The following is a 22974-nucleotide window of genomic DNA, read 5'->3' as shown; positions in this document are numbered from 1 at the left end:
TTGATTGTGGGCTGGACTTCGGCACTTGTTTCCCAAGAATACGGTATAGAAAATACTGGAAAAACCTGTCCATGCCACCTCCACCGCGTGATCAATGTCCCTTCCCCGAGTGACAGCTTAGGTCAGCGATTCCCTTTTCCATCTCCTGGCCACATGATTACTGAGATTCTGTGGCGCATCAAAAACTGTGTTTTTGCTGATCTGACTAAAAAAATGGGTATAATTTTGATTCATTCACACGAGATGGCTACTGTGTTGGCTGTTGTCATTTTTTTTGACAGCCTGAGGGAAGAGGTCAGTGCCCTCGACTAAGCAGTCAGGTCCCACATGTTCTAACGATTCTTGAGGCACACCCGTTGAACATCGCTGGACTAAGATGATATGAAAATACACTTCCTAATATCACGCAGCCAGAAGCACACTTCACCTCCGTGATGCCGTCTCAAAAATCTATAACTCCAACCGAATCAGACGGATCTACACGGAGAGGCAGCCCAGCCGGCGTGGCTCAATGATTGAGCATCGACCTAGGAACCAGGAGGTCAGGGCACAGGCCCAGTTTGCAGGCTCGATCCCCAGTAGGGGGTGTGCAGGAGGCAGCCAATCCATGAGTCTCTCTCATCATTGATGTTTCCATCCCTCTCACTTGCTCTCTCTGAAATCCATAAAAAAATTTAAAAAATAAGTAAATAAATGGAGAAGCCGCCTGCAGAATGCAAGCACAGCCTTCTTCAAGGCCGTCCTGAGCATGAAAGAAGCGGCTTAGGAAACGGTCACAGGTCGGAAGAGACCAGCGACATGACAGCTGACCGCTGATTTCCACGTGGAAGCCAGCGCCAGGCAGATCTGCCCCTCCCCCGTCTCACCCACAGGCACCCCGCTCGGAGCCAGGGCTGCCAATCAGCCAGCCTTTCCAGGGAGACAGAGCTGTATAAAAATCCTGGCACATATATTTTTATTGCAAGTTGGGTGCATAAAACGAGCCTCGCGGCAGCGCCTCGCAGCAGCCAGCACTGCCAGCCCCTCCGACGCAGTTTCAGCCTCGCTGTAGGTTCCAGCTGCAGCAGGCGCGGACGTCTTGGAGGCTGTGGCTCACCTGCGCCAGCAGAACCTGGCCTTGACCGTGCACAGTGCACACACCCAGCGGGTGCCCTGTCCCACAGCCACACCCTCTCGGCCTGTGCACGAGCATAGCTCAGACTTGTAGCTGTGTCAGTCAGAATAGACTAGTCCTGCCCTGGCCGGCTTGGCTCAGTGGATAGAGTGTCGGCCTGGGGACTGAAGGGTCCCGGGTTTGATTCCACTCAAGGGTATGTACCTAGGTTGGGTGTGTTGAAGGCAACCAATCAATGTGTCTCTCTCTCACATCAATGTTTCTCTCTCTCTCTCTCTCTCTCTCTCTCTCTCTCTCTCTCTCTCTTTCTCTCTCTTTCTCCCCCCCCCCCCACACCACTCTCTCTAAAAACCAACGGAAAAATATCCTCAGGTGAGATTAAAAAAAAAAATAGACTAGTCCTATTGGACTAACTACCTAAACTCTTAGGGGCTTCACAATGCGGGGCTTACTCCTCTCGTGCACCAGGTACATGGTGTGGGGGGGACGGGGGCGGGGGGGGGGCGCTCGGCCAGGAGCTGTGTTTCACACTGTCTTCCCCTCAGGGAGGCAGAGGGGACGGCCACCCTGATTCATGACCAGTGATTGGCGGGAGGAAGGAAGCAGGAGGGGCTGCTCGCTGGCGCTGGCGTGTGAGGCTCCCACCCAGATGTAACATTGTCACTTTCGCTCCGTTATTGGCCAAAGCCAGTCACGTGGACACACCTAGAGAAGTCAGCCCTGCAATCTTGCCGGAGGGCAGGGAGCTGAAAATAATTTGTGAAGAGTGCTAATTACTACAAAACACATTTACTAACCTCCCTTCCAGGCCTGGGAATAGCAGCTCTGGAACTGTTCCCAGAGCACAGCAAACGCAGAACAGACCCAGAGGCTTGGCTGGAAATAAGCGAAGGAGAGTTATTCAAGGGTCTTTCACTCTGAAGAAGAAGAAGTGAAGAGTTCTTGTAGTAGAAGGTACATCCTCGAGAACCGTCAGCCCGGTGTTGGTAGCCCTGAGATTGGTCCAGGAGGGCTGTCGGTCAGAGGCCAGGTGGTCTGGATAAGGGATGTCGGGGGTCTCCATCATGAGACCTTTAGGGGGTAAGCAGAGGCTGATCGGAGGCCTGATGCATATCCAGGCATGGATGCAGGACTGGAAAGCTTGGAAGGTTTAACTTCCCAGGCTGGTTAGAATGAGAAAAGGGTCTTTCCTCATGCCTCAGCCTTCATCATGTTAATCATTTTAGCGGCTTGGTTTACATGACTCCATTTTATACATTCCCTGCCTTTCCTACTCTTCCCTCAGGGTGCTAAATGAACATGAATGGCATGAGTGATTTTTTGCTATTTTCAGGTATAATAAATATTATGAACATTTTGGTATCTTGTGGTCTGGTCTTTATTTCCTTGTTAGTATTTTATTAATATAGGTATATGCATTTTAAATAGTTTTTTAGTTATAGATATATATATGTGTGTGTGTGTGTGTGTGTGTGTGTGTGTGTGTGTATATATATATATATATATATAAAGATTATTTTATTTGATTATTTTAATTGATATATTGAGGGAAAACAAATTTTGCCACACCAAAATATGCCTTTTGGGGATATTGATTATATTAAGCTGGTTATTTTTAAAAAACAAAAGACTAATCGAGAATCTTTGGCCCTCCCCTTCCCTGCCTAATGGAATTTAGATGGAAAAACCTGCTTCGAGGAGCTGTCCTCTTAGCATAATATGAGCCCAGTGAGGCAGGCAGGGAGGAGCCACGCACAGTCTGCCTGCCGGACGCCCCTCTGCGTCCCATTGTTTCTGGGTGGCCAGCAGGAATGCGTGTACCCCGTGTCTGCTCTTTCTTACCCCCCTGGAGTTGCCTACTCTCACTCCGAAGTGCCCCACCCTCGCCACCTTCTTACGACAGAACACACTTAAGCCTCAACTGCTCCGTGTGTCTTGGGTCCCACATGCTTATGGACACCCCGTATGTACAGATGTAATAAAAGTGGTCATTTCCTCCAGTTAATCTGTCTCCCATCGATTTGATTGAATTAGATTGAATTCCCGAGCCTCCCAGGACTATAAAGTCTCTTCGGCCCAATTAATCCCCCAGGTGGTCACTGGGGCATAATTCTCACCCCTCGGGAATGGGGGCTCACTCACCTGTGATCGGGTACAGGCAGTGGAAGGCTTGCCCCCTCCCTGTACCCCATGGCAACGGTGGGCCCTTGTAGGCCGACCTGGGGGCTGCAGGTTGTGCATAACAGGAGGTCGACCTGGAGCCCCTAGTATGGGAAGGGGAACAACAGCTGGCGTTTGAAAAACTGAAACTAGAACTCACCCAGGCCCCCGCCCTTGGCCCACCCTGAATGGACAAGCCCTTCCTCCTACGTGTTCCAGAAAGACCGGGTGGCACTGGGAGCCTTCACGCAATCCCTAGGGTCAACACAGTGCCCTTTGGCTGTTGTTCCAAAGACTACACCTGGCACCCTCATGGGCCACTCCCATTATTCTTGTTGTTCTAGCTTTTGCCCCAGTAACATGAAGATTTATAACACAATTTGTCGCCAACAGGTTACAAGCCCTATTTCTAGTCTAAGCATATGCGCTACCCCGCCCTGCTGACTTAGGCCCCATCTCAACCTCCTCGCCTGGGCGTTATCTCCCCTCTGACAGAGCAAGCTCTCTGGGCCCTGACAGGGAACGCTGCCCCCTTTCAGCGGGAGACGGCTACAGAAGGGACCCTGCCCCCTCTTCCATTAAAGAATTGGGGGAGGGGAGGGCGTGGTAGGCAGGTAAACAGGCATGCGCAGAGCAGGAGCAATGGGCCAGGTGCAGGGGATCGCCAGGTGGAGAGCCCTGGGTGCTTAGCAACGGGCAAAACCCTGGGCCCGTGTCGGACACTCCTCAGACTTTCAACCCTGGAGACGCCCCGTGGGCCTCAGCTGTGTTTCGGCTCCAGCCCAGAGAAGCAGCACGGTCAGGTGTAGAGACCCGTGGCCGCCCAGGGCCAGCTGCATTGACTCGTGACCCCTGGCGCCGACCAATCAGTGGAGAGCACGAGGGGGCACACCTGGAAGGCGGATGAACGTTCCACTAGGATCGCCCCTGAGGCCTCCAGATAAAAGCCCTGGGATGGAGGGCTCCCCTCGGCTCTGTCCATGGAGCAGGCCCGTGCCTTTCCCACGGCCACTTTCTCCAGGGCGTCCCCTCTCTCTCCATCTTTGGTCCCTCAAGGTGTGTCTTCTCTCTCCTTCCCTCCCCTAAGCTCCAAGGCCCTTCTTTAGCTATAAGTTGTTTCCTGAACCCGTTTCTTCCAGGGCTCAGGTCTACCTGTGACTTTCTAAGTAAACTTTCCTTCCTGATTCGAAAAAAAAAAAAAAGTTCAGCCAGAAAATGAGAAGAATGAGGGTAGAAGGAGAGTTACTTTTCCTCCCCAACCGGGGAGGTCTCATCTTTTAATGGAAAGACCTCGGTCGCTGGGCTTGGGGTTTCTCCCTGTAAACCCCCGAGCTCTATAATCACACGTCTGCATCTTGCGAGTAAGCGTGTGACCCATTCTTCGGTGTTTGGAAACGACCACGGTGTTTTCCGTCACAGAAACTCCCGGGGAAGTGTCTGGGGTGGATGCAGGAAGGGGTCATGGGGCTGAGTCCTGTTCCCCCCACCAGGCAGGCCTGTGGCATTGGCTCTCACAGGAAAGAGGAAAAAATCATCCCTGCAGTGAATATCCGCTTAGCGCCCATTGTGGCCTGTGGGCCGGAGAGGGGTCTGACTGTGGGCATCACTTCTAAAGGGCAAAGCGAAGACAGAGAGGGAAACGCAAACAGGAAGTAGCGGAGAAGGTCAGCGTCCGCCGGGGGTGGGGAAGGGATCGGTGAGGCTCCTCGCCGTTCCTCCTGCTTCTTGGGCGCAAACCTGAAAAGCCAGGCCAGCCAGGCCGCCCAGGCCGCGGGCTCCGCAGTCACGGGAGACCAGAGCTGTTCTGGGACACACCTGGCCCTTTGCGCTCTTAACCAGGAACGTGGCTCAGGCCAGGTGGGCGGCCTGCACGCACGGAGGCCGGGGCCACAGGGGCCGTGGCGCAGGTGGTGGGGCGGGGGGACTCGGCCCAGGTGGCCTCCCTGGAAGCCCGCCTAGACATCGCCCCGCACCACCCACTCGAATCACCTTCCCACCCTGCTCCTCCTCTCTCCACCCTGACCCTGACTCTGACATGCCCCCTACAACCCCCCTCTCAGGGTCGGCTCCTTCTCTCTCCACCCTGACCCCGACATGCCCCTCTCAGGGTCGCCGCCTCCTCCCTGCACCCTGACCCTGCACGCCCCCCTCAGGATGGGCCGCTGGTGACGCGGGCCCAGGCAGGCTTAGAGCAGGAAGGACCTTCGGGGAGGGAGAGAAGGCCTCGCGTGTCTTCCTCCTGCTCAGTACCCGCGTGCACCTCTAACTACCCCAGCAGGAGTCACCTGGAGCACGGGCTCATTTACTCACGGCTTCCAGCTGGTGCTGCCCCATTTCCCCCATATTCCTAATTAGGGGAGGTCACCCGCCTCCGAATGCTCTGTGCTCCGGAGGGAAGATGCCAAGCGCCCGGCTGCCCTGGCTTTGTGGGCACCGTCCCTGCGTCTCCGAGACTGTGCCCTCAGCTGTGACCTGGGATACAGAGAGGGCGGACTAAAGGCTGGCCAAGGGCTGCCTGGCTCTATTTAAATGACACCCTTTTGCTAAATGCCTAGATGGGGCATTTTATGTCAGTTTGGGGCACGTTATAAAAACCTAACACTGCCTTCCTAGGCTATGGTGTGTCCCTCTTTTCGAACACCCTCCTGTGACCTCCCAGCATGTAAGATGCGTAGTCAATATTCTTCATGGTCAAACTGTCACAGGGTGCAAATGGCAAGCGTCCGGGGCTGACTCTGTTGACCGCCCTTCCCTGTTGGCTTTCACTCACACTGACAGTTAACAGGGTTTTTTTAACACTTGCTCAGCGCCAGGCATTGTTCTAAACAGGTGACACTTTCCAAACACCCTCATCATAACCTGGCGAATCGGTGCTGTTACCAGTGTCCCATTTCACAGATGAGCCCACTGAGGCACAGCAGAGCAAGCACCACCCTCTGTCCCGAAGCTTTGTGCCTCCTCCTCTCTCCTAAAGGCCAACCCCTGTCTCTCCTCTCAGCATTGCCCAGTGCCTCTATTTCGAGGCAGCTGCTACCTCTGTACAACTAGAGTCTTGCCTTTTCCCCCAAAACAAAAGCCCGAGGTTGGGGGGTAGGAAGATATGTACCCTTCTCCGTATGCATGTAGAGTGGGGGCGGGGTCAGGCCCAGAGGGGACCAGCGGCCCTGCCCGTAAGAGGGGTGATTGGAAGTGGGGTGTGCACTGTGTCCCCTTCCTCATCGTCACCCACAAACACCCCCGCGTCCCCCGCGCAGCAGCCTGCGCCACGGCGAGAGCTCCCTTCTCCCCCTGCAGACCTTTTCCAATTTCACGTTCGTGAAGCTTTCATTTCAGCAATAAGTCTCCCCAGTGTCTGATGCCCCAGGAGCGTTTTCAAAGAAATGAAATCCGTGCTTACCAGGCTGAGACACAGAGACGTCCTTTAGATTACAGACAAGAGGAGGCCCCAGCCCGCCCCCCCCCCCAGTACATGCCCGCTGGCTCCTGTGCCAGCCTCCCAGGCGGGGGTCTGCGGGGTAGGTGGAGGGCCGGAGAAGGGCCGATCCCCGGCTCCTGGCTGGCCTCCCCCCACGTCTTGTGGGTGCCCACCCTGCCCTCCTCAGAGCATGTCTGGTGGGAGGAGCTTCTCCCCTGAGCCCCATCTCCTCGCCCTGCAGAGGTGCCAATCACACCTGGCCCACGGGTGCTCGCCACACAGAGCTGGGAGCCCAGGGGGTTCTGGGAATGACCGCTGGATGCGGTGGAAACGGAACTTGAGAATCAACGCGTTCACTGGGGCAGGCCCTGGGCCCAGTAGGGTGGCTTAGCTGCAACCAAGAAAACTCCATCCCTCCACTCAGAGTTTGCAGAATATACACAAACAGGCCTATAGCTAGTCCCAGCTCAGACCCGGGCAGACTGGTCTTGTTGCTGCAGGCACAGCCCAGCTACTCTGGTTGCGGTGGCTGCAGGGCACCTTGGGAGACCCCACCGACGTGGTGAGGACTGTGGAAAAGGGTCCTGCTGACGGGCGATGCTTAGACAGATGGCAGAAGGCACACAGTCGTGCAATAGTAATAATCCCTGTTTACAGAGCCCCTGCCGTGTGCCGCCGCCCACCTGCCTGTGAGCTCTATTCACCCCAACGGCCCTCTGGTGCTTCCGTTGCAGGGATGGAGAAACTGAGCCCTTTTGCCCAGCAACTGCAAAGGTGGCTGGACCCAGTGCCCCTGAAGTTCATGTTGGCCCCTTTCCCCAGCGAAGAAGTTGAAGTGGCCCGTTTATAGTCACACCAGAGCTGGTCAGCAATGGAACCTGTCTACGTACTAGGTCCTGCTGCCTCCAGACCCCCCTGGCCACTTCCCATCAGCAAACCCAAGCCCAGGATGTAGTACCAGGACCCCAACGCCTGGGGCAGCCACACCTCCCCCAGCCCAGCGCTCAGAGTAGAGATTTACCCCCAGAAGCCGGCAAAGATGCGGGGGTCCTCTGTAGATGCCAGTGAGTCCTGGTCTTGCTGCAGGAAGAGGGACCCGGGAGCAGAGACACCGGGGTGCATGGGAATGCAGAGGAAGCTGCCAGGACTGAGGAGACTCCCCAGAGGCAGGCGGGGGTCAAATTGTGTTTGACCTTGAAGGCAGGCCCAGGAATGCAGGCTCTCTATCCTCCTCCATGTGCGGGCATGTGGACCCTGTGGAGTGAGGCCTGGCAGGGCTGGGTGTGTGGGCTGGAAGGAGCTCTGTGCTGGATCTCTGGAGGACAGACAGACAGACGGGCTGGATTTACACAGGGAAAGATCAGTGGCCCCATTGGAAGGGATGGGGAGCCATAAAGAATGCCTAAGTGTGGCCTGCTGCCATATGTGCACTCACTGCACACTTATCATTCACCTATTTTGTTCACGGATGTATCTCCAGGCCCTGAAATGATACCTGGGACTAGTACCCCTAATCAATAATAATTGAAAAGACATGTGGATACACGAACACGTGGGGGATGAGTGGGGGGCGGGTCGAGAATGAGAACAGCCATTCTCAAGGTTCCAAATGAGAGTTCTCAGAGGGCTCATCCCCCAGTGTGGGCATGACCTGGGCATGACCCCTACCCAGGTGGGTGGCATCAGGGAAGCCTGGTTCCTGAGACCCAGCCCCAGAGACAAGAGGCCCAGATGGCGAGCAGAGGTTGGGAAGCAGTGCAGATCGGCCTGGGGCCTCAGAGTTTTCCACGGGGGACACGAGCCCAGCAGCGTGGCTCAGTGGTTGAGGTCGACCTAAGAACCAGGAGGTCACGGTTTCAATTCTGGGTCAGGGCACATGCCCGGGTTGCAGGGGGGCGGTGGGGGGGTGGGTGCAGGAGGCAGCAGATCAGTGATTCTCATCATTGATGTTTCTATCTCGGTCTTCTTCTCCCTTCCTCTCTGAAGTCAATATATACATTGATTTATATATAAAAACAAGGTGGGACAAGGTCCTCCAGGCCAGGCTACTTGGTCCCACCTCTGCCCTGGGCTCTGGAAATGACCCCCCACCCCCCGAAGGCTGAGCCAGGCTCCCCAAACACGGTTCATTCTTACCTTCAGAACCTGTGACTGTGTGACTTAGATGATAAGAGGGATGTGGCCTGTGTCACTAAGGATCTTATCTGGGGGACCGTTGCGATTATCACTGGAGCGGGAGTTTCTACTCCCATCTCGAGGGGAGAGGCCAGGCAGCTGCTAAATGTCTGGCTGTGTCCCAGACGCCCTGCCCTCAGCAGAGAACTCGCTGGCCCCAGATGTCAATCATGTGAGGCTTGAGCAACCCTGCTCCTGGGTGTAGGTGCCGTTTGAGGGTGGAAATCTCAGCTCGTTCATGTTCAAATGCCCAGCGCCAGCTCAGAACCGGGCACAGGGTCAGAGTCCAGTGTTCCTTGCTATGGGTCAGCACCGTGTACGGGAGTGAATTCTTGCCTTCCCGAAGCCTGGGGCACGCAAGGTCACCTTCATGCTGCAAACACGGCCCCAGGCCCACGGGTGTCTGTAAACATACCTGTACACACAGGCATGGACACACAGAAGAGCTCACACATGCCCATGTGCCGCCAGAATCCGGGGACCTGCCTGCCCCCCAGCTGCTCACCCAGCCCCTGGCGCCTCCTCTCTCTGCAGCCAGAACGCCCTGGGTGCAGAGCCCCGCAGAGGCCTGCGTGTCTCCGTAATTAATTTCACAGACTGAGCGCTCTTTCCTAGCGTGGCCTCGTTACCAGGTAAGCAGTGCACCCCAAAGAAAAGAGATCCTCCGGGCAATTGCACACGAGGCGAGAACAGAAGGCGAGTCAACAGCTGGGAAGTGAAATGTCAATTTTGACAACGGCACAAAGGCCCAGACGCGTGGCAGGCAGGCCTGCCTGGTGAAAGCAGCGCTGTTGGTGGCCATGGAAACGGAGTGGGTGGGCTGGGGGACAGCAGAGGGGGGCACCAGCCATCCCCACAGGCAGCACCTGCCGCACAGGAGGGCAGGGGCTGGGACGGCCTGAGGCAAAGGCACCCGCTCCTGTCTCAATGGTACCTCCTCTCCTGGGAACCGGGGGAAGCTAAAGAAGGAGTCAGCCAAGACAGTCACCTGGAGGTGGTACGGAGTTTTAGGGGGCGAGTTCTGGGAGAAGCTGGAACAGACATCGCCTAGGATTCACTGGCCCTGGGTTCTGGGAGCCAAACCGAGTTACCACGCGCCCTGCCCACTCCTGCCCTGTGCAGACTGTCGTTGCGATTCTGCATGCTGGCAGGCTTCCCTTTAACGTGGCATTTATCACCCCGTAGATGGTCCCTGGTTACTCATTCCCCTCCTCGCAGGCTGTGAGGTCCCCCAATCAGCAAGAAGGTCTTACTCATGCGTCTCTCTCCAGTGCCTGGCTGAGTGAATGTGTAACGACAGAGTCAGTAAATCAATGAGCCGATGGACACGCTGGAATCAGGTGACTCTGGGGAGCGCTTCGGAGGGAAGCAGGACAGAAGGTCAAGGGCCTGGCGACAGAAGGCCACGTGCACAGAGTCCGGGAGTTTGGGTTTTATTCAAGAGGCAGCACAGGTGCAAGTAGGGGGTGTCACGTGTTGAGTGGAGTGTGTTGGAGACACCCCTCCCTCTCAGTGTGCGCACTGCAAACTCTCAAATTCCTAACCAACGCCCGGAATTGTGGGTATTGTTTGGGCTTGGTTTTCCACTGGGAAAAGGGCTGACCGTGGTGTGATGGTGAACCCCTCCTCCTGTCATCTCTCACCTCAGGCCTGGCGTCGGTCTCTGCTGACGGTGCTTGAACTTGGCCGATGGGATATGGTGAAGTATGGTATCTATTTGCTTTGTTTAACAATGGACAGGTTATTTTGATTTTCTAAATTATATAAATCATCCCATTCGATTGAATGACTATCCCATTGATTGTTATCTTACTGGTCTTAGAAAGCACATTTTTCCTTCACCTGGGAAGGACAGCACAGTTATCCCAAGGTCAGAGGGCTCTAGACCCAAAACTGTAATTTAGATAACATGCCTAAGTTTAACCCAGGTTACCCAAGGTCTCTAGATAATGTGTTTATAACATACCGTTTAAACTGCTTTTTGCAAACTAGGTTCCTCATTCCAGACCCGAGGGCTCTAGATAATGTATTTCTGTCAATTCAGTGACCCCGAGACCCCAAACTATAATTAACATGCTTAATTCTGCTTCTGTAAACTGCTTTTTGCGAGCCAGGTTCCTCATTCCAAACCCTGGGATGTAATCAATACCTTTGTGATTTGTTGCCTATATAACCTTGGAGCTGCGACCATCTTACTCACTATGAGATTTGGGAATGGCCCCTCATAGTCCCGGACTGCAATAAATGTGACTCTTTAATTCGACTTCTTGAGGCGTCCTTCTGTGATTCGTGAGGTACATTACAACAATGGTTTCGACCTTGTAGCAGAACACGCATGCGGAAAAGATGGTAAGGGGTTTGCTTGGCTATTCCAGTCAGTTGCCGCTGAGAGGCAGGGTCCCTTATGTTCACTCTTGTTATGGCTTTTGGTTTTGTCCATCTTCTGGGGTGCCCACGTGCTTATGGGATGGTTGCCCTGCCCCCAGCTCTTCTTGCAGAACCTCCCACCTACTCCCCGCAGCAACACGAGAGGGGCTGCCATGTGTGTGCACGTGACCACACCCCCCAGGCTCTGGTAGATGGCTTGCACGTGGACATTTGAATGAAGCACCCCAATCAAAGCCTTTCCCAGGATTTTTGGAAACGAAATAGCCGTCTCCCTCCAGGTGGCTGGGACAGACGGTGTGGGAGCTTGAGGGTTGACGGCAGCTGGATGAGGAGCTGTTTTCTAAAGAGAAGCAGAGCCAGGAGCAGGCGCGAGAGCCCTGCTGGGTTTCGGGCTCCCGCTTCCAACATTCTTGAGGCCCCAGCGTCTTCCCGTCTCCTGGTTCTGGGAACGACCCCCGTCTCTTCCCAGAAATTCCCCTTCTGGCATCCACTAGTTCCCGTGGATTCTTTCCCCTGCGCCCCAACTCATTATAACTGATAGGATCGGCTTTACTGTTCCATTGGGAGAAAACCTCGCATGTGCGTGTACGTAGCTGACATTTCTGCACGTTCTGACTTCGCCTCTAATTTTAGATCTCGACTTTGCAACCATGACAAACCCACCACAGCTTTCTTTGAGGGATTTCCCTCAGAATGCAAGGAAGACCGGTGCTTTCTGGGGCTGCAAGATCGAGTCGCTCTGGTGGATCTTGCCACCATCCCCTGCCTCCCCGCGCGGCCAGGAGCTCCCTTTTGCTGGCCAGCCCTGCAGGCACCTGGCCAGGAGTCACCCTTGGGAGACTGAGTGGGCGGCTGCTGGAGTGAGAGAGACCCGTGTCTGAAATGCAGCTCTGTGTGGAGGGGCTGTGTGAGCGTGCACGTTACTACCTCTCCCGCCCTCAGTGTCCTGATCTACAGAATGCGGCTGACAGTGGGCATCTGTCTTCTAGAACTCGGGGGGCGACCCAAGGACATGAGCCGTCATCTCGCAGGAAGCACTAGATAGACGGCGGCTCGCATGGTCAAGAGTGTATCTCGTCTCCTTGGTTTCTCCCTTGGAGTAACGTCCGCTTACACAAGAACATGCTCTCTCCCAGCACATTCTGCTCTTATATCCCCTCCACACGTGTCCTTGAACTCAACATTTTAGTAGGATTTTCCTGACCGTCAGCTTTTAGATCTGCCTGGGGTCTATGCGTCCATCTTGCGTGACTTAACAGCAGTGTACTAGTCACCTCAGGCTTGTGCTACAGGAACGAATGACACCCGCCCCCCCCTAAGGAAAACCTTGGCAGATCACAGCAGAGGTCTATCTCTTGCTCACAGTCACGTCCATCTCAAGCTGCAAGTGGGGGTCATGTCTGCCCCACACCCTGCATTCCAGCCCTGGGGAGCAGCCCTGTCCAGGACACACAGGCACATGCAGGGGGACAGGAGAGCTCGGGAAACATGGAAACGTGCATAGAGCTGGTGCACACCACTTCTCCCACTTCACTGGCCAGCCACTCGCACGTCCGTTCCATTGGCCAGAACAAACCGCACGGCCAAACCTTCTGTCAATGGAACGTGTAATGTCCTTGGAGAGGTGAATTCTAGAAAATATGGAGAACGAATAATAGTCTTTCACTGCAGGTTCTCCAGCTGGTCTCGGGGCCTCTCTGGCCGGACAGGAGGAACATACTGAACTTCCACATGTGGGCCCTGATTTCCTCTGGGACAGGGAGGGAGGAGGACGACCTGGTCTTTCCTCTGATGTGCTGTGTCTTAGGCCCCAGGGCCCTCTCACCCTAGTGACAGCCATCAGAGTCATTTATTTCCAGCTGTCACCGCGATGTTCACATTGGAACAACTGGGAGAAAATAATCCAGCATCTGAGGTTGGTTTTCTCTGTGATGATTTTTTTTCCCCATCTTTCAGCTTTTTGAGAATGAGTGTGTATTTATTGAATAAGAAACTAAAAAAAAAAAAAAGTTTTTTTTAATTAAAAAAAATGAGATTAGTCTGGCGGCAAAGTGGAAGCCTGATTCCAGGGGAGAGATTTGGAGCAGAGGCTCAGGGAGGACGCGGGTGAGGCTAAATCAGGGCAGTGGCCATGGGGGCTGAGAAGAGGCGGCATATGAACCTGGACTTGGCAGGACTGGTGACCCCGAGCGGTTGAGAGGGCGGCGTCTGTGGGCCGCCTGCCTGGGGCGGGCACCGAGGGACATGGGGCCCTGTCTGGCCCCTGCGGAGGCTGCCGGTGTCACCTGGATGCGGGAAGGTCAGGCACCATGGCCTCCTGGAACCCTCCCTGCCAACACCACCAGCACCAGCGCCTCACCAGCCTCTGCCCTGGTAAGTGGGCCAACATCTAATCCCCAGACATCCTTTCGCTATTTGGAAACTGTCCTTGAACTGCCGCCATCTTGCTTTTAGAAAACAAAGCCTTGATGGACATCTGAGGAGTCATCCCACCCCATCCCCTCCGCCCCCCAACCGCCCCCCCCCACCCCCCGTCATAGTGGGAGAAAGTGCACGTGCAGACCTGCCTGACTTCGCGAAGGATGTGTTCTCAGGCCTACGGGGTTGACTTCCAAGGGCATGACCTTCAGCAGGTCCGGTAGGTCCCAGAGATTTAGGGTCCTTATTATGTAAACAGAAACTGTAACACCCACTTCACAGGGTTTAGAAGTTCAGCAGGCAATTGTTTTTGAAAATACTATGACAATGACTAGCAGGTAATTAGTAATTAGTATAATGACAGAGCTCTCCTGGCCAAGCCCTACAATCACCATCAAAACAATAAGTAAAAGCCATCTGTCCTTTGTCCATCCGTCCCACCACTTCACGATCAGGAAGTCCCTTCTCGTGTCCAACCAGAATTTCCGCTGCAGCTAAGCCCACACACTGGCCCCTGCCATGTGACAATGCCCTCGCCTGGAGTCAGTCCCGTGTCCTGGGAAGAGCGTGTGCTATGGAGTCAGACGGGCCTGCTTTACAGCCGCGTGACCCTGGGCACTGGCTGACTGTCTGGAGCTTCAGCTTCCCCTGGGAAACATGGGAGCAATCTTACCCACCTCGGGACCCTGTTTTGAAAACGATCTTGAGAGTGATATAGGCAACGCGTCTGGCCCGTAAAAGGCGTGCGTTCAATGTGAGCTCTTCCCCATTTATTTCTAATAGATTTTACCATTTAAGGAGCATCATATTTTTTTTAAACGCCAGGCTTTCTTTCAGCTCATTATTTTTATCCAGGATCATTACAGCTACTAAGTGTTTGGGGCTTCTCTCTCCCCGGAGACATTTTATAATGCCAATTAGACACCCGGGTGCCGGGATTAACAGTAATGAGTAGCACAGTGGACAGTGACTTGACATCCTGCCTGCTGCTCCTACAGCTTATTTCCAAATCTCTAACTCTCTGTGGGAGAAAAAAAACCCACGACCCAAACCCCCCACATTTCTGGGGTCAGGGGACTAGCATGCAGATTTTACAGTTCAGGGTCACCTGAAGGTCATCGGGGGGGGGGGGGATGACCTGGGTGAGCAGCACATGAACATGGAGGCGGCACAGACCACGTTGGGATTCTATTGGGGTAGGAAGCTGATGACAGGAAACCAGTGGTCGCACCTCAGGGAACCGGGGAAGCTGAGGCACCGGTTGGAAAAACGGGGCCCCGGTGTCTGTGCCGGGCCCCCCCCCTTTTTTTAGCACACGGAGGGGTCACTCAGAATCCATGCCCCGGGCATTACATTCACTCCCCCCCCTTCTGTTCTTTTCTGCCTCTTTGCTCCCCTTTCTCCACCTCCTCCTTTCCCGAAACCAGAGGAGTAAGAATAAAATGACCTGATTTAATTTGGGGACCACAAATGTGTTTCCGGTTCCCTCTGAAACCACTTTTCTCCTCTACAAATAGAACAAGAGGTGCCTGGCCCTGGCCAGCGGATAGAGCGTCAGCCTGTGGACTGAAGGGTCCCGGGTTCGATTCCGGTCAAGGGCATGTACTTTGGTTGCAGGCTTGCTCCCCGGCCCTGGTTGGGGGCACATGAAAGGGGCAACCCATCGATGTGTTTCTCTCACATTGATGTTTCTCTCTGTCTTTCCCTCTCTCTTCCACTCTCTCTAAAAATCAATGGGAAAATACCCTCGAGTGAGGATTAACAAAACAAAAAAAAGAATTAGCCATGTCTGCTTCTGACAGCCTTAGTTCCCTGCCCATCACCACCTCCTTAGCTGGACCCATGCTCCCTCCTGGATGAACGCGGCTGTAGCACATCCTGCCCCCCAACACCAAGAGTTAGCAGCACTGCACCCCCTCCCGCCCCCCACCCAGCCTGCAGCATCCATGCTCCAAGCTCTTGCCATGCTGGCCCTCTGGCCGTGGCAGCACCTCCCATTGCTGTCTGTATCAGAAGGGACTAACCTGCCTCCATGAGAAAGGAACCCAAGCCAGACCCACCGGAAGACGTGGAGCCCACCCCCAGCCCGTCCTTCCTGCGCCCTCTTATCTCTCCCCTTTCACTTCCCAGGTGGTCAGATGGCACGGTTGTCCCACACCTCTGTGGCTCACACGTCGGGCCTACACGTGTGCTCTGCCTGTAGAGGAAGGGTCAGCTTAGATCAGTGATGGCGAACCGATGACACGCGTGTCAGAGGTGACACGCGAACTCATTCTTTTGGTTGATTTTTCTTTGTTAAATAGCATTTAAATATATAAAATAAATATCAAAAATACAAGTCTTTGTTTTACTAGATATTTGTTGCAAATATCAAAAAATTTCTCTATGTGACACGGCACCAGAGTTAAGTTAGGGTTTTTCAAAATGCTGACACGCCGAGCACAAAAGGTTCGCCATCACTGGCTTAGAGTCTACTCTCCCAAGATGCCTCCCTGCCGCCCTCCCTGCCACAGGTCCTGTCCCCTGTGTCTCCAAGCACTCTGCCCTCCAGGGTCCTGGTCTCCCGCCTGTCGGATGGTCCCCACGCGGAGCTCATGGGGCTGGGACAGACGTGTCCCTTTCTTCCCCGCGTGCCCTGTGCCTGGCGCGGCTCATGGCAACAGCAGGGAGGGAAAACTACGTATGGAAGGTCGCACACCGGAAGGTCGAACAGCCCCGAGGCTAAAACTGGAAGCAGACGAACCGTAGGCTCACTCTGGGCGGATGCCTTACGATCATCATTTAATTTTCTGGTAAATCTTTATTGAAGAGTTAAATCTGGCAGGGCGTAATTACCCAATGGCCTCACCCAGACCGGCCTGTCCTCTCTCCCTTCCCGAACACGGAGTGACAGCTCAGGTGAGCCGTGACCCTGAGGTCACCTTCAGAAGTAACTGCAGTCCCTGAGTAATACGGGAGCGGAACGTCCATCCCACACACTGGGTCAGACTTGGGACCAGGCAGTGAGAAAGCGAGCGCTTACCCGCTCAGGCCAGGCGCCCTCTCTGTCTGCGGTGCCTGGGCCCTCAGGCTCAGCAGCCACAGGAGGGAAGGTGGCCGGCAGAGAGGCCCAGGCTCCACCCCCTGCTGGGGCTGCCCGGGGCCCTCTGCTCCCCAGGCATCCGAATGCTACTGGTAAGCACGCCCACCCATGTCCCGCACAGTCCCCTGCAGCCTCTGTCTCTGGCTCCCACACCGTCCGGGGGAGAGGCTGGGACTGCCTTCGTCCCCCACACCCCAGGATGCTGGGATCTAGGCTGCACTCCAGGTGCTCCTGGTCACCAAGAGTCATCAGATGATTTGATCCCCAGGAAACCCCACAACTTTACAGAATCGTCTGAGTGGTCCCAAATGTTCGACCCCATCGAGTCACAGCCCCTTAGCCCTGACAGTGACCTGAGTGGGGACTTTCTCTCGGGAAAAAGCCCCACTGATTCCTGCAGGAGCCCGCCTGCCCTTCCAGCAAGGTCAAAGTCAAGGGGAGAGTAGTGCCAGCAGGAAGGGCCGGCACCGGGCCCTGAGCCCGTCAGCCCAGGCAGAGGCGCATCCGCCAGCTCTCCTGGGCAGGAAGGACGCAGGGGGACCAGGGTCCAGCCTGCCCTCAGGGGGCCTGGCCGGGGGAGAGACTGGAGCAGTAGGTAGACGGCTCACTTCTCCAGGGAGTCTAAGCTGTGGTGGAAAACAAGCCAGCAAGGACACGCCTCTCTTCTCCCTCCTCCCGGAGGACGTCTGACCCCCCCGGGGGTAACCCATCCAAAGGCTCCGGCAACTTTGGCTTCTCCGGCCTCAGAGAAGCAGGAAACGATGCCCCCACCTACTGTGGAAACCCTTCATGGAGAGGGTGCACTGGGCCAAAGGTCTCGGTAATTGCAAGCTGTCCCGCAGACGGGCTGGCTCCGCCACCGCCCTCAGCCAGGAGCCCACACAGGTCACTCGGTGCAGAGCCCGGAACGCCCGGGAGGCCCACCCATGTCCTGCGGGGGCAGCAGGTCCTCCAGCTGCAGAGGGCGAGGGCTCCTCTCTAGGATGCTGGGCGCTGCCCTCAGGGTCCTGCTCTCCAGACAACCCCCCCCCACACCCCGCCGCCAACACACAGGGCCCATTGGGCGGGAAGGCCCCGGACCAGTTCTGGGCCAGTCAGAACCACCCCACCCTGCAGAGTGAGCCCTCCCCAGGAGTCCCTTGCACGCACCTGCCAATGTCAGGCATGTCCCCCACCAGGAGCAAGGCCCACTGTTTGTTCTTTCGAAATGGAATGAAGGCCCTAAGCAGTATGGCTCAGTGGATAGAGCGTCAGCCCAAGGACTGAAGGGTCCCAGGTTCGATTCCAGTCAAGGGCAGGTACCTCGGTGTGCAGGAGGCAACCAATTGATGTGTCTCTCTCACATCGGTGTTTCTCTCTCTGTGTCTCTCCCCCTCCTTTCCACTCTCTCTGAGAGTCGGTGGAAAATATCCTTGGGTGAGGATTAACAGCAACAAAATAATAATAAAAGAGTGAGGACACCGTGTTCTCAGCATTATTCACAACAGCCAGTGGGCGGAAGCAAGTGACGAAGGGTAAACAGCGTGGGATCCATGCACAATGGGATATAGTTTTGTCTTAAAGGGAAAGATTCTGACACACATTGCAACACAGATGAACCTTGAGGGCATTGTGCTCAGTGAAATAAGCCAAACACAAAGGGACAAACGCTGTGCGGTTCCTCTTACGGGAGGGACCTAACGTGGTCACAGTCATGGAGACGGAAAGTGGCACTGTCGGCCGTTGCCAGGGGCTGGGGGAGGGGGCGGGCCAGTTGTCATGCAGTTGGGGTAGTGTGACGGTTTGGGAAGATCAAGAAAGTCCTGGAGACGTTGGTGGTGCATGTGCTTAATGCCTCTAGCTGCACACTTAAAGATGGTTAAAACAGCCCAGCCGGCGTGGCTCCGTGGCTGAGCGTCGACCTAGGAACCAGGAGGTCACGATTCAATTCCAGGTCAGGGCACAGGCCGGGGTTGTGAGCTCCATTCCCAGTGTGGGGCGTGTAGGAAGCAGCCGATCCCTGATTTTCTCTCATCACTGATGTTTCTCTCCCTCTCCCTCTCCTTTCTCTCTGAAATCAAGAAAAAAATATATTTTTTAAAATGGTTAAAACGATGGAGAGCCATGGACAGACAGTCCTGCAGTCCCCTCCGGCCTCAGAAAAGCAGAAAATGGTAACCCCACCAACCTGTTATGGAGAGGGCGGTCCGGGCCAAAGGTTGCAGTAATTGCGTTACACGTGTCATCCCATATCATCCCAACAGCCACTCTGAGCTGGCACCTGGGAGTGGGATCCCTGTTTGTCAGATGATAAAGCCAACGGTCGGACAAAGAGCGATACTAATAAAGGAGATAACAGGATGGGCGGCCTTGGTCTCTGGGGCCAGGGAGAGCCGGAGCCTGTCCCGGGGTCTAACTTGGCGGACTAGCCCCTTGGAGAACCCAGCGGGCTGATTAGTGTCTGGGATGGGTTTGGAGGACAAGTTTATATGCGCATGTTCTCCGAACGTTCCCAACGGACACGTCCTTGCTTATGATGTTAATTAGGGCGTCTAGGCCACAGCTTGGAATTGGATGGGAAATGAGTCGACACAGGTTAATTCAGCGGAAAAAGAGACTGGCCCTCCTTCAAGTCTCATTTGCTTCCAGGTTTGGGCAGCTGGACAAGGTCCAGGGCAGCACCTGGAGAGGTCGGATCGGGAACCATCCCGCCACCTCTTTCCAATTAGCCAGGCGGGAGTCCTCCTCCCCGCTCTGGGTCTCCCGGGTTAATTGAAGGGCAGGGTGGTGAGTGAACCTGAAAATTCAGCCCTGGCTGTCTGTTCTGGCCTTGGCCTGCTCTGGGGCCCAGGGGAGTCATCCAACCTGTCTGGGCGTCAGGGCTGCCGTGTGGAAATGGGGGTGAGGAGTCCAAGGTGCCCACAGAGCTGGTGTGAGCATCGGCAGGCCGGGCGCTAGCTGAGGGTCCAGCCCGGCGTGGGCCGGACCAGCTTGTCTCCACGTGCGCTGCTCTCCAGCGTGGCTCCCACTGTCCTCCGTGGCTCCCACTATCCTCCGGGCACACCTGGTTCCATCCACGGCAGGAGGCACAGGTGTGTGTGTTTCCAATGCCCTGGGGCTGGGGCTCTGGGCTTTGGGAAAACTAGGTCTTCCATTTGGCTGCCAGGCGAGCCCCCAGGAACAAAATGCCCTACACAAGGCCGCAGGGGCTGGTGGCGCCTCATCTTTTGATTTAATCCCGTGGAGGCACGGCTGGGGCATGAAGCCCACTTCTCAGGGGCCACTTCTCAGGGGCCCCACCCCTGCCCCCAGGGAAACTGTCCCACTTCAAGGCACCTGGCCCCTTGCCGGCTTTCACTCCCACTTGCTCCACCAGCTCCCACCAGCACCGGCACGGCCCCCTCACCCTGCGGGGACTGCCCAGAGGCGGGGGGCCACGTGGCTGTTCCGTGCAGACAGCCGAGTGCCTCGAAACAGCCTGGAGCTGAGGGGCACCGGGTGGATGGGTACCCCAGCTCCAGTGCCCCGGGCAGGACAGCTGGGGAGTATGACTCGCACATTCCCCCACAGTGCCCGGTGGGGCTGAGCCACAGGCACCCTCCGTGGGACTGTACTCACACCACAGCCTGGCGTGGCCTCCTCCTGTCCCACGACCGCACCGAGGACCGGATGCAATGGCTCCCACGGGAACCACGCCAGCGACGCCTCTGGCGAACCCCACCGCTGGCAGATCCCGATCAGATCATGGTTAGCACCCACTTCCAGGCACGGGGGAGGTTTTCCTGCTTTTGTTTTTGTAAGCACATTATCTCATTGAATTCTCACAATTAACTCTGGGGGCGGCATCAGAGGTAGGGAACTAGGGTCAAGAGATTTTTTTTTTTTTAATTAAATCTTTATTGTTCAGATTATTACATTTGTTCCTTTTTTTTTCCCCCATAACTCCCCTCCTCCCAGTTCCCGCCCCACCCTCCGCCCTCACTCCCCACCCACTGTCCTCATCCATAGGTGCACGATTTTTGTCCAGTCTCTTCCCACATCTCCCACACCCCTTTCCCCCCCAAGAATAGTCAGTCCATTCCCTTTCTATGTCCCTGATTCTATTATAATCAACAGTTCATTCTGTTCATCAGATTATTTATTCACTTGATTCTTAGATTCACTTGTTGATAGATGCATATTTGTTGTTCATAATTTGTATCTTTACCTTTTTCTTCCTCTTCCTCTTCTTAAAGGATACCTTTCAGCATTTCATATAATCCTGGTTTGGTGGTGATGAACTCCTTTAGCTTTTCCTTATCTGTGAAGCTCTTTATCTGACCTTCAATTCTGAATGATAGCTTTGCTGGATAAAGTAATCTTGGTTGTAGGTTCTTGGTATTCATCACTTTGAATATTTCTTGCCACTCCCTTCTGGCCTGCAAAGTTTCTGTTGAGAAATCAGCTGACAGTCGTATGGGTATTCCCTTGTAGGTAACTGAGTTTCTTTCTCTTGCTGTTTTTAAGATTCTCTCTTTATCTTTTGCTCTTGGCATTTTAATTATGATGTGTCTTGGTGTGGTCCTCTTTGGATTCCTTTTGTTTGGGGTTCTCCGAGCTTCTTGGACCTGTAAGTCCATTTCTTTCACCAGGTGGGGGAAGTTTTCTGTCATTATTTCTTCAAATAGGTTTTCAATATCTTGCTCTCTCTCATCTTCTGGCACCCCTATAATTCTGATGTTGGTACACTTGAAGCTGTCCCAGAGGCTCCTTACACTATCCTCGCATTTTTGGATTCTTTTTTCATTTTGCTTTTCCGGTTGGATGTTTTTTGCTTCCTCGCATTTCAAATCTTTGACTTGATTCTTGCGCTCCTCTGGTCTGCTGTCGGGCGTCTGTATAATATTCGTTATTTCAGTCTGTGTGTGCTTAATTTCTAGTTGGTTCCCCAATATAAGATCGAGGGTCTTATTAGTTTTCGTGTAGATCTCATTAAGTTTATCGGCAGCTTCTAAACAGTTCTTGAGAGACCTTAAAAGTGTGGTTCTGAACTCTATTTCTTCCATTGACAATTTTGTCCTGTTTCTTTGTCTCCGCATTTTGTTATGCTTCCTTGGTGCACCCCCTAGTGGTCTTTGTTCGCAGTCTTATAGATAAATCTTGATTGTTGTAGCTAATTCCAGGGAGGGTTTGACCTCCAGGCCAGGTGGCTATGAGAATCAGCTGTGTCAGCAGTGAGAGAACTTCTGTCCTCTAGGGAGGTGCTAATCTAGCCTTTGCCTGAGGCTATCCGGCAAATGCCTCTGTGCAGGGCTTGGGCGGGGCGGGTCGCACAGGATCAACAGGGTGGGCCGGAGAGAGCAGTTATGGCGGCTCTCAGTCCTGTCCCAAGGGGCTCTGCCTCTCTGAGTCCCAGCACCCGCTGCAAAGCTGGGAGAGAAAGCTGCACTCGCTCTGACCGAAGCCAGACAGTCCCGCTTCTCCCGTTTGAGTCTGGGTCCCTAAAGACTCGCCTGGATCTGGTGCTCAGAGTCTGCGACTCCCTCCCGATTGAAAACAACAACCGCGCCCTCCGCCGCCAGCCCGCTCCGCGCACTCCGCACCTCAGAATTTGACTTCAGCACTGCGCCTCCTCTGAGTGTCCGTGTGCGTTTCTCTTTCCTCCTAGTTGTAGGACTTCCACTCAGCCAGCGTTCCTGTGGTTCTGGGTGATGTCCCTTCCGTTTTTTGGTTTCACTTTTGAAGTAGTTGTTCAAAGCAGCAAACTCCGGCGTTAACCTATGCCGCCATCTTGGTTCTCCTCGGGTCAAGAGATTTAAGCCACTCACCCCAACGCACACAGCTGGCGAGTGTCCAGGGCCCCGTGCCTGCCTGTCACATGGTGGGGGTGCGGGTGGGGGTGGGGAGTGGGCATGGCTGAGGAGGTTGCCAGTCTGCTGCGACCTCATAGGCAAATGTCATCTGTTCCATACATTGGAGTTTCCATGGAACGTTTGTGTGTGTTTTTTTATAACTGGTTCTGATCTTAAGAGAGCAAGTTGAAAACCACTGCACACCCCTCTCTGTGGGCAGCTGTGGACATGCAGGGGATAATGAGCGTGAGGCACAGCACAGAGCGGGGCACACGGTGCAGCGAGAGGTGCGTGCAGACAGGATTACACTTTTCTAACACACACTCACCATTCTCATGGGCTTGTTACAATACGCCATCTATAATTTAAGGGAACAAATAATTTATACATTTTCAGTAGATGAAAATGCTCT

The 22974-nt window shown here is 54.6% G+C and overlaps 1 protein-coding gene and 2 long non-coding RNA genes across 3 annotated transcripts in view; 1 reads left to right on the top strand and 2 right to left on the bottom strand.

Moving 5' to 3' along the window:
- The window catches only part of CCN4 (cellular communication network factor 4), a 967918-nt gene that overhangs the window by 743744 nt on the left and 201200 nt on the right, over nt 1-22974 (bottom strand). The window lies entirely within an intron of this gene.
- LOC132219768 (uncharacterized) lies at nt 5394-8575 on the bottom strand. The gene is made up of 3 exons (XR_009449609.1): nt 7711-8575; nt 6571-6675; nt 5394-5746 (listed from the first exon to the last, which is right to left on the bottom strand). It is a non-coding gene; the product is annotated as an uncharacterized LOC132219768 (long non-coding RNA).
- Nucleotides 9307-11107, top strand: LOC132219767 (uncharacterized). The gene is made up of 3 exons (XR_009449608.1): nt 9307-9496; nt 10083-10802; nt 10878-11107. It is a non-coding gene; the product is annotated as an uncharacterized LOC132219767 (long non-coding RNA).

The sequence above is a fragment of the Myotis daubentonii genome, chromosome 17 (assembly GCF_963259705.1).
Source record: "Myotis daubentonii chromosome 17, mMyoDau2.1, whole genome shotgun sequence".
Classification (NCBI taxonomy): Eukaryota; Metazoa; Chordata; class Mammalia; order Chiroptera; family Vespertilionidae; genus Myotis; species Myotis daubentonii.
The sequence above is the reverse complement of the archived record's forward strand: the minus strand, read 5'-3'. Positions and strand labels throughout refer to the sequence as shown.